This window comes from Protomyctophum bolini (assembly GCF_963924005.1).
Source record: "Protomyctophum bolini genome assembly, chromosome: 13".
Classification (NCBI taxonomy): Eukaryota; Metazoa; Chordata; class Actinopteri; order Myctophiformes; family Myctophidae; genus Protomyctophum; species Protomyctophum bolini.
The window spans coordinates 38,083,836-38,093,123 of record NC_137874.1 but is presented as its reverse complement, the minus strand read 5'-3'; positions in this window follow the sequence as shown (position 1 = coordinate 38,093,123).

Here is a 9,288-nt window from a genome sequence, read left to right as displayed (position 1 = left end):
AAAGGGAAAAAAGGACAAGAACTGAATCAACAACAGAACAATAATCTCAAATGTACTCACAAAATCTATTTTGTTATTTCTACTTTCATATGCGGTGCAACTATACATTTAATGTTACTCTACTGTGCTCTACTGTATTGTACTGTACTGTGCTCTGTACTGTACTTTGATTATTTTTGGAAGAAATATTTGAGAAATGACAGTTACCTTCCAGACCTGCAGGAACACGCCCAGGGGTGGGGGGGGGGCTGTTCCGGCGAGCCTTCCCGCGTCCGAAACGGTCGAGAAATGACAGAGTTACCGTGTTGCAGCTTCCCGTGCTCAGACAGAAACAGGGACACACATACATACATAGGGACACACATAGCTGCGTAATGGAGCAGAGGCACCGCTCAAAAAGTGAGTGTAGCTGAGCCGAAATGGAACGTGGCCATTTCGAAAGTATATTGACATTATAACATTATCAACTTTATACGTGCACTGTACCATTCAGGCCTATATACACTTGTCTGCGTTTGCTGTTTTCTTCCCCTGCCTTTGCCTCCTTCTCTATCATTCATTCCCAGGTCTGATCATCATTCAACTCCACCTCCTCACCGACAGTGGCTCCCTGAGCTGTGGCTTTTCAACTGTTGCCCCTTTGGGGCCAGTGGAAAATAATGACGTTGAGTTTGTTCTGGTGTTTTTGTCTCCACCAGGTCGAAGGCATGGGGAGAGAGTATGTTTTGCACTCTGTCCGACCGTGTGTGTGTGTGTGTGAGTCCGTGTGTGTGTCCGTCTGTCGATGCCAAATTTTGCACACACACTCCCTGAATGCCAACGATGAACCTCGGCCCAAAATTTTCCAACACTCATGGAGGCCGACTTTTGAAAAACACATTTTTTTTATATTACTCTTCCAGATCCTGTCCAAAAATCCCGCAAATCGTTACACAGTATCTCTATAGTCATATGTTCAAGACGCATCTGTCCAATATTTCATATTCCATCCTAATTTGCTAACATTGACTTTCAAAGTTTGCAGGATTGGCCCGTTTTGCAAGGATTGGCATACTGTTGTCTGTGTGATCAGACCTGGGAATGAATGATAATGAATGACAAGGAGGCAAAGGCAGGGGAAGAAAACGGCAAACAGAGTTTCCGTAGTGTAGTTGTTATCACTTCGGCCTGTCCCCGGTTCCTAAAGTTACAAATTGTTGTTACAAATCTGTTGTTTTCGTGGAAATACATATTCAAATAAATAAAAACAAGGCTTGGACTTCCCAAGCAGGCCCATATACGTGTCCTTGTTCGTACCAGATCGTACTTATTGTCAATTCTTTGCTTCAAAAGGGACCAACTGTCAGAGCAAAGATATCAGCCTACAGAGAGAGAGAGAGAGAGAGAGTATAGTGTGATCGACAGAGCGCATCATGGGAGAAGAAGATAGCTCCCCACACGCCAGGAACTGTACAAACAGCGCTGTGTAGTCAAAGCCCAGCGCATCATCAAGGACAAGCACCACCAAAGCTCTTCAACTTTTGAAGCTTTTCAAGCTACTTTTGAAAAGACGTGAAGATGTGGTGCAAATCTTTGAATGTATATTCTTTCAGAGCGAACTCAAATCTCGCTCGATTTAACTCAAATCTTTGCTTCTGAGGTGTTCCTCGAAGAATAACATATTTTCAGATGGGGGTCGGTGGCCAATTACATATCATTTTTGGGGTCCTTGACATGAAATAATATTGAGCACCACTGATATAGAAACATGGGTTTTCAGAAAACTGTCAGGATTTAAAAGACATCTTTTTCATTTCGACGTCAGGCCTAAATGGGTTAAACTTGTTCAGCAGCCCGATGGCAGGCGTGTGTAGCTGGTCTCAGACCTATACCGGTGTATTTCTACTAGGGAAAATGACTTTTTTGGTCCTCTGTGGATTTAATCCACTGCAGACATGTGACTTGACTTTTTTCTTCTCTTCCTAAATTCCTCATGGATTACACCTGTGTCAGTCTACTTTATGTGGATTACGCCTTTGCCACGCAATGACATTTTGCACCTAATCCCATGTCCAACGCACTGACGTGTTTAGTTTTAGTTTTTTCTAGCACCTTAACTAATGCTCCTAGGAACCATGCACCAAAAGGAATTTCACCCACTTCTTCACTTCTGTAAACCTGTGATGTGACAATAAAGCTGAGTCTGTCTGTCTGTCTGTCTGTCTGCCTGCCTGCCTGCCTGCCTGCCTGCCTGTCTGTCTGCCTGCCTGCCTGCCTGCCTGCCTGCCTGCCTGCCTGCCTGCCTGCCTGCCTGCCTGCCTGCCTGCCTGCCTGCCTGCCTCAATTCCCTCTTACACAGATGGTGACAGCATGAGAATTGCTCACAGGTTCAATAATTTGACTGAATTACTATTGAATATATAGCCGCCGCGCTCATTGTTGAGCGCTCTCATATTCTCCTCTCCACACACACACACACACACACACAGTGTGTCTCCCTCTCTCATTGTCCCGTCTCTACTGTCACAGTGAGCGGTGACAAAGCATATTACATGCAAATCAGCACGTCACAAAACAACCTGCTTCTCTGCAGCAGAAAGGAAAGCTCCTTTTCTGTACCCAGTCTGTCTCTATCTCTCTTTCTCTCACGCACACACACGCACACAGACGCACACACAGCACGTGTATATGCAGAGCGCTTGTGTGTATGCAGATGTGCATGCATGCGTATGTCTGTGTGTGTATGTGTGGTATGTTCTCTGTTTGCTCCAGAGAGCCAGTGAAGTGGACATGCTTGATTAGCGTTAGTGTTTTCATGGAGCTTGTTTTCATGATGCTGGAAGAGGTCTAGGATTCTATACTGCTTGTGTTGTTTAACTTAAAGGACCACTTCACCACGTTTCAACCTATCTTCATTATAATAGGTCCTCACTAATAATCGTGATAAAATGGCACAATCTTCTTCCACTCAGTCTGTGTCTCATATATAGGAGGGCCTGTGGGCAGTTTACGAACCCGTCCACCAGTGACATCATCAATGGGGAATCCAAGCTAATAGAAACAGCAGGCTTTCTACTTTCTATTCCTGAAAAGTTGCAATGCGAAAAAGGAAGCCATCGTTCTCACGATAAGAATCGTTTTTGTAAAAAAAAACATCTTGTTTAAAAAATATCTGCCTAACGATGATGTCACTGGTGGACGGGTTTCCGAACTGCCCACAGCCCTCCTATGAGACACAGACTGAATAGAAAAGAATGGTGGTATTTTTATCATGATAATGAATGAGGACCTACTATTATATGAAGATGGGTTGAAAAGTGGTGAAGTGGTCCTTTAAGCAAAAGTATCAATACTGCAATGTGGAAATACGTACAAGAACATTTCTATAGTATTAAAAAATGTACAAAAGTATTGTTTTACACACGTATTGGCATCACAATATACGACCAAAAGTGAAAGTACTTTGTGCAGAATGTCCCAACATGCATGTATAAGAAATCAATATTCAATCAATCAATCACGTGCGCGCATGCAGCTTTGGTGCAATGTTGTAAAGCTAGCTGTGTGAACTTGCTCCACCGCCATTTATGTTAACCCAACCACACAAGTTGCTATGTGTTCAATATCTGATTGCAATGCTGTCCATGTCCTGGCCATAAATTAACACATGTGCGTTCGTTCGTGCGTTTACACAAGCAATTAAAACTGCTGTTTTTGTTCAATTGCAGAGGGCTGCGTTTGCGTGTTAGTTTGTGGTCCACATACCAATGAGTGGTGATGTCATGTTGTTATTATGGTATGCTGCCTTCTGGCTGCTCTCTGTGTGTGTTATCACGTTGCCGAGGAGACGGAAAAACAAACATTGTGTCGTTAGTAATGACAGCTAGCTCGCGCACCCGTGGGAATTAATGACTAATTTTCATTCATTACCATATTAATATGCTTTGAAAGCCTAGAGGTCTTCAACGTTGTTTTATTTTTTCTTTTTTTTTTTCAGGATGAGAGAAAGATGAAGCAAGGACGTCCCCTACTACATATTATTTGAATACAATTATGTTGGCGGTTTAAACTTCAAATTCAAATCAGTGTAACATTTGATTATGCCATGTTAAATAGAATGTCTGCAAAGTACTGTGCAGAAAGGCTACAGCATTCGGTGGATGTATAAGACTTTATACTGTGATTGGCTGCAGTGCAGTGGAAAGGAATTATGTACATTTACTTAAGTACTGTACAATTTACAATTTTCTGTATTGCCCACTTCACTACTTCTACTCCATTACATTTCAGAGGCAAATGTTGTAGGCTACTGGCCTACTTGAGAATGATGCAACTAGGGAACCTAATAATACCTGTTGTCAAGTGGACTGATTAAGTAGGCTTATCAATTGTCAGGTGTGGGGTTGATCAATTGGCTGATCGGAGGAGGCGGAGGCTGGAAATGTCACAGGTGAGGGCATTCCCACCGAGGGGATTCCCACTGAGGGCATTCCCACCGAGGGGATTCCCACTGGCAGAGCCTGAGCAGAGCCTTTTGTGGTGGTTCTGGAAAACCGTGGGTCCGCACGACTCCATACCGGGCACTGCAATCCCTGTGGGGGTGTGGAACGCCAGTGTCGAATATGAAGACATGGCACGCAGAGATGTGCCGCATTTATAGTATAGGATTGTATTACTGTACCGTGGTACTTTTTTCAATCTGTTCATTCAGTTAATTCAGTATTCAATCAACGGTCCACAGGTGAGAGCTCTACCGACCGAGTCACCCAGGCACTACTACCATGCAGACCAGGCACTACTACCATGCAGACCAGGCACTACTACCATGCAGACCATGGGGCACTACTACCATGCAGACCAGGCACTACTACCATGCAGACCAGGCACTACTACCATGCAGACCAGGCACTACTACCATGCAGACCAGGCACTACTACCATGCAGACCAGGCACTACTACCATGCAGACCAGGCACTACTACCATGCAGACCAGGCACTACTACCATGCAGACCAGGCACTACTACCATGCAGACCAGGCACTACTACCATGCAGACCAGGCACTACTACCATGCAGACCAGGCACTACTACCATGCAGACCAGGCACTACTACCATGCAGACCAGGCACTACTACCATGCAGACCAGGCGCGTCACCACCATTCACTGTGAGTACGTCGCGACACGCCCACTCTCACAGATAGACTGGCTTTCTTTCTTCTTTCACGTGGACGTCGGCAACAACTGTTTCCCATGGAAGCCTATTGGCCCATTTTAGATTGATCGAACAGCGACTGTGTCATTTTTGCCTATAAAACAGAAAAACGCCAAATTCGGCACGTGGGCATTGTCCCCTCCCCATGCTCACTCCCCCCCCCCCCCCACCTTCAGAGACACCCGTGATGCAGACCTCTCAACAGTCAATTATATAAGCCAGTGATCATCAACTGAGCTCCTTCATTTCACGGATCCTCAGTTTGATCTGCAACGTCATATAATCCTCAATGTTTAATGCTACTCTGAGAGTTGTACACATCATGGAACTGAATGGCTTGAGAAGCACCGATCCAAACAGTTAATGGGCAGACGACGTGCTTTGCTCAGATTGGCTGGAGTAAAGTGACCACGCACAACTGGCCATGTGCCATCCCGATGTGTGACCTTATTACACACATTAATGTATCTCTCTCTCTGAGTCTCTCTCTCTCTCTCTCTCTCTCTCTCTCTCTGAGTCTCTCTCTCTCTCTCTCTCTGAGTCTCTCACACTCACGCACGCACGCACGCACACACACACACACACACACACACACACACACACACACACACACACACACACACACACACACACTTATGCCTTGAAGGCTGTGGATTATAAGTGGAGTGCAGAAGAACGTGATGTTATATGAAAAACGAAGGTCACACACACGCACGCACACAGAATTAGTTAGATAGTTTAGACTTTTAAACATTTCTTATTGTAATACAATTGTCACAGTGCTTTGCTCTATAGTGTCGAGTGTCGTTTCAGTTCGTTTTGTCACTGTCCATGGTGCTGAACCATTCCCCAATGAACGCATGCACACACAGACCAATAAGGATGAAGGATCAATGAACGCATGCACACACAGACCAATAAGGATGCTGGAAATGGTTCTTTAAATTGTCTGAATGCTTCCATGAAGATCCACCACCTATACTCTCTTTTCCTTTATTTCTTTATTTAAGTAGGCTAATCATGGGGCCAGTTTCCGTCCTGCGGGCCGCCTATTGGACTTGGACGTGACCCAGGGTGTGTTTGCAGTGTGTGGTGTTCCTCCTCAAGACTGTGTTTGTCTGCAAACTAATGATGAAAGCAATACTATTTAACCCATTCTGAACCTGAGATCAGATTCATACGAGGTTTCCACTGGGACACACACTGGTCTGATTAACCCATTCTGACCTGAGATCAGATTTAAAAAAATGTCAGTCGTTCTTCGATTTTTCAAAAATAGCAGACCTACAAGCTCGTAGCGCGCCACTCGGTGGCGCGCTACGAGCTTGTAGATCTGCTATTTTTCAATAGCTAAAGCATAACATGATGCCAACACCAAAACGGGTTCCCGTTCAGAATGGGTTAACATTCATATGGAGCCAGTCCAACTGCAAAACTGTGGTGTGGAAGCCTGAATGTCAAACAGCCCCCTCTGCTGCAGACAGTTCTGCATAAATGCACTATAGTCAACAAGCCTGCTCATCCACATCTCCACTACACCAGTGGTTTTCAACCGTTGTTTTATATCAAGGCCCTTTAATTTTATTCGCCGTTTGAGGCATGGACCACCGTTTGATGAGATTTATAGCCTCTCAGACCAAAAAAAACAACGAATATTTGTGATTGTTTGTTATGTTGGATAAGATTTGTGTCCATAATTCCATGCTATTTTGATGTGTGGTACCATAGGAGAGATAACAGGCAAATGTTGATTAATGTCACAACATTAGAAATGTCTCTCATTGTGTAGAGAGCATAAAATGTTACTCATGGGTGTCGCAGAACAACAGTATAACAACAGTAGTAGTATAGCGTCAGATCCGGGATTGAATTGGTTCGATTGAGATCAACTTCGGGATCCGTGCTGACGATGTTGAAATACCTATGAAATCTATCCTAAACTTCACAGGGATCCAGTGCAAGGACGCTTACAGTACAGGGCTAATGTGTGGTCCGTTTCCCTGCTCTCAAACAATCCTGTGGAGACAGACGCTCTTGTCCTCACAGGCATGGAGGATGGACTTGGTGTGCATATGGGCATTTCACTTCCAGACAGCCTTTATACCACAACTTGTGGAAATGATGGGGTTTATTTTGAACCCATATGGCTCAACTCGGAGGTTCTGACTTCTGATGCTTGTCTGCTGTCTGCCTTGTTGTTTCATTGTCATGGTTTATCCCCCACGTCAGGGAACACAATGTGCGTTAGCGTTGTTTTCTTTGGCTCCCTTTGACTTTGACCTTGGGTCGTATACGCAAATCACAGTTAGTTATCATCCTTGTTTTGTCAACAGTCGTGGCCGCGGTTATTCTTCCTGTTCTTCCAGTACATTGGGTATAGACATTGCTCGCTCGGCTTCTCTTCCACCGCAGCCGCCTCATGGGTTTCTGTTGCTGCTATACCGTGTCTGTGATGCCCTCGCGGTGCTGGCGCAGGACAGACAGTTCACATCCAACCTTTCCTGGATCATGGAAGCTGCTTTAGGGACGTTGGCACTACACAGGGTTCAAACTATGGGTCTGCATAACGATGGACGTGTGCGCAAGCATTACCGGGAGTATGTGGAGGTGTGTCTGTATAGCGACGGACCAGATTTCATGTGGAGCATGCGGAGAGAACGAGAGAGTCCGTTTCATAAGTTAGTGTGGTTGCTGTATATAGGCAACAGTGCCGCACTATAGAGGGTATGCGCGTGACATCATCATCATACCCGGAAGTTATGCGGGAACGCCTATACTGAGTGGCAAAAAACTACTTTCTGGCCTTGACAGCCCATACATCCAAACAGAAAAGTCCTATCTGATTGCATTAAACGACTTTAAAGGACACTAAACTCACTTCGCCACTCGATTTCCCATTAGCTTTATGCATGCGCAATTGCGCATATACCCTCTACTAGGTCTGAGAACTTTTATGCCAGCTAAAGTAAACCTGTTTTTATGTTAACCTTTTCTGTAACCCCAAAAGTCCTTTTTCTGATCGGACAATAATAATGGCCAATCAGACATGAATGGCAAGACAGCATTCAGCATGGAACAGGACTTTCTTGTTTTCTACTTTCTAGAATTTCAAATGTGCAAATGGCTTCCCACATGAACAAGAACGAATACAAGAATAATTCAAGACGGAATGTGCGGCTCACGTCAGTGCAACCACACTTGCAATTTCCAGAATTGCACCTCGGCCTCGCCGAACATCTTCTTTCTGGCCACCAAAGTAAGCGTAGTCGGTAGTCCTCAGTGGTCTGTCTTCTTGTGCCGTAGCTTCACGACGTATTCAATCTTGAGGAGAAGATGCTGAGGCATGTGAACAGCTTTCTGGTCTAGACCAGCAGCTGATCACACTGCCATCTGCATGGAGGATGGCAGTGGCCTCGCCCTCCTACTTTGAGTGTGTGTGTGTGTGTGTGTGTGTGTGTGTGTGTGTGTGTGTGTGTGTGTGTGTGTGTGTGTGTGTGTGTGTGTGTGTGTGTGTGTGTGTGTGTGTGTGTGTGTGTGTGTGTGTGTGTGTGTGTGTGTGTGTGTGTGTGTGTGTGTGTGTGTGTGTGTGTGTATATAATTGAGGCTTGTATACAGCTTTTGTCCCCACACGTCTCTATTTTGGCCATTGACAATGAAAGGAGAAATTAGGTCAAATAGGTCTGCCAAATATGACGTAAATTTGTGGCAACAGGCATTCTGATTGGCCAGTATGAGATGATTCATTATGATGTACGTATGTTAAGAGCGCCCCTCACTTCACACGGGTGTGATTATTTATATATATATATATATATATATATATATATATATATATATATATATATATATATATATATATATATATATAATGCAAACAACAAACCATTCACACATATTGTTACAGAAAGTAGTTTTTTTTTGTGGAATGCACTTGCTTTCCACTAATGCAATAATCTCTCTTTCCATCGGAAAGAGAGCAGAATTAAAATTACGGATATAGGAGCTTTCAATGTGTAATGAAGTCTTTGCGCGTGTGCGTGCGTGCATATGTGTGCGTGCGTGCGTGCGTGTGTGCGTGTGTATGTGTGCGTGCGT